Raw genomic sequence first — 2,500 nt, 5'->3', positions numbered from 1 at the left:
CTCTTACTCCTCATTCTTCTCCTGTTCCTGCTATTGCTCTTCCTCCTCCTGTTCCTGCTCTGTCTTCTCCTTGGCCTCCTCCTCTTCGTCTCCTTGGCCTCCTCCTCCTCCTTTGCCTTTCCCTTGTCCCCATTCTCTTCCTCATTGTCTTCCTTGTTCTCATCCTTGTCCTCCTTGTCCTCATCCTAGCCTTGTCCTCGTCCTCGTCTTCCTCCTCCTCTTTTTCCTCCGCCTCTGCCTCCTCCTCCTCCTCCTCCTTTTCCTCCTCCTCCTCCTATTAATATTATTATTATTATTTTTATTGCAGTTGCTTTTATTGTTGATATTATTTTTTATTTCACAGCAACAGAAATCCTGAATCTTGATGTTATCCATGGTCATGACCCTCTGCAATTATCCACACTAATATTCACCTGTATGACAGCGGCTGCACCAAATATGAAATTTGGTTTGTATATCCCCTTAACTTTCCATGCATGAGGAAAAGAAAGATTTTAGAAACAGGAAAGATAATATTTATCAAAGGATATAGATGCCTGAGATTATTAGCTGTCTGAAAAGTGATTTGATGTGTTCTGATTTTCCTTCTTTTGTGGAAAATATATAAAGGAGTATGAATATTTTCACAACACAAGGGATTTATTTGACCGGTTTTGAATTGTATTTCATCAGAAATACATGAAAATGATGATGAGAAAAAGTAGTATGATTGAGATTATTATTTATGTATGTATGAAATATCATAAGATTAAGCATTATTTGGATTGAAGTCAGATATTAAAAAATGGTGTTGAAATTTGTTAAATTCTTGTAGTTAACTCAAGTTTGAGTTTACTTTTATTGTTTGTAATTTGTGCTTTTTTCTTTCTTCCAGTAAGTTCTGATACCTTATTTTTTTCTTTTGCAGAACCAGAATGAAATATGTCAACTATTATTCAGTTTTAGAAACTCCCATTAACCATACTCTTTGTAGAAGCTTTAAGATTTTGTCACAATTTAACTTAAATATATACACTTTACCAAAATAATGAGATTTTGTAATATCATAATATAATTTCATAATGACCTTTCTATTGATGGGCAATCCCTTTTCATGATTTGGGATGTACCTTTTTCTATCCTTGTTTGATTATATGCCATATCATCTGTGGTCCAGCAAGAAAGGATTACCAAGCCATGGCTTTTTTAATCTTGATTTTGATGAGTGAATTATATAGTCTCAATTATTTATTTTAATTCATTGCACTCCATGTTTGTTATATAACAGATGCTGATTGGCCCCAAGGCATAACCAGGATTTTAGGAAGGGTGGAAAATAGGTTAGGTTCCCAAAGCTTTCATAGATTTAGTATCTGTGACATTTTTGTTATGCAGCAGACTTGACTAAATTGTTTATGTTTTGTTTTACCAGTGATTAGTGTGTCTGTCATTTTTTTTTCTTTTCTATGGTCTTTAGCCTCTTTTGAATTCTCTTTAGGATGATTTTGCCACTTGAGGTAAAGAAAACATGTGTTCATATCACATATATTTACAAATATATATGAAACATAAAATCACAACAAATAAGATAGTTGAGTGAGTCTTGAGTTGGTGATAAATAATATTAGTTAGAAAAGGATAGCCTGTGGGGAGCTCTGAGAGTTGTGGTATTGAAGTAAATGGTGCCAAAGTAGGTACCTGCCCACATACTTGTGGAAAGAGCTTGATAATGACACCTGTGTTTCTTGTTCATCTGTATCTATGAACTGCTTCTATGGACTACACCTATGGAGACTGAAACAAAGTCTGTAAACACTAGTACATCTCTCATTTCTGCTGTTGTTACAGTGAATGCATTCAACATTTATGATTTGCATTTTTTTATCATTATCCCATATTTAAATACGTCATTACAAATCATTATACTCACATGTTTGGACAGTTGAAAAGACTGGTATGCCTACATGTTTGTCCATGCTAAGTAGGGTCACCAATGTTGCTGTGGTGACACATACACTTGTAATTATAACAAACCATGCAAATAATCAGCCAGCGACTGAAGGAATCAGTTGATATAAAACCAATGCCAGACCCACCAAACCAAAAATTGTTTTCATTCTCACTGGCAGACTGTTAAACACTGAATGATAATAATTAATAATAATGATAATTTAGTTCCATTTGTTATAATTGATATTCTTTGCTGTGATATGCTGTTTATTAGCTTTTAAAATACCCCCCTGTGTGCAAGGAATGGCTGGGGTTTCCATCCACTGGCAGCATGCAAGATTGAACTCAGGTCAGCAAGACTGCTAGACAAGGGCACTTCTGCTGCACCACATAGCACACAACAATTCACAAATCTTGAGTGGTGCATATGTCCTATGTATCTTCCTGTTGGAATCACCAACTTTTGTCTTTACTTTTGCTTGAAGGGAACATAAATTCAGTGACATTCAGTACCTATTAACAATTTGGTTTATAAAATGAAGGTCAAGAAATGTCCTTATTTAATCACATT

At 34.8% G+C, this 2,500-nt stretch overlaps 1 long non-coding RNA gene across 1 annotated transcript in view; it reads left to right on the top strand.

Annotated features, from left to right (window-relative positions):
* LOC113826725 (uncharacterized) overlaps positions 1 to 2,500 on the top strand; it is a 9,598-nt gene that overhangs the window by 6,098 nt on the left and 1,000 nt on the right. The window contains exons 3-4 of the long non-coding RNA XR_003477691.2: positions 344 to 448; positions 908 to 2,500. The exon at positions 908 to 2,500 is cut by the window's right edge and continues 1,000 nt beyond it. This is a non-coding gene — a long non-coding RNA (uncharacterized lncRNA). The remainder of the gene's footprint in view (positions 1 to 343; positions 449 to 907) is intronic.

Source organism: Penaeus vannamei, chromosome 41 (genome assembly GCF_042767895.1).
Source record: "Penaeus vannamei isolate JL-2024 chromosome 41, ASM4276789v1, whole genome shotgun sequence".
Taxonomy (NCBI): domain Eukaryota; kingdom Metazoa; phylum Arthropoda; class Malacostraca; order Decapoda; family Penaeidae; genus Penaeus; species Penaeus vannamei.
The sequence above is the reverse complement of the archived record's forward strand: the minus strand, read 5'-3'. Positions and strand labels throughout refer to the sequence as shown.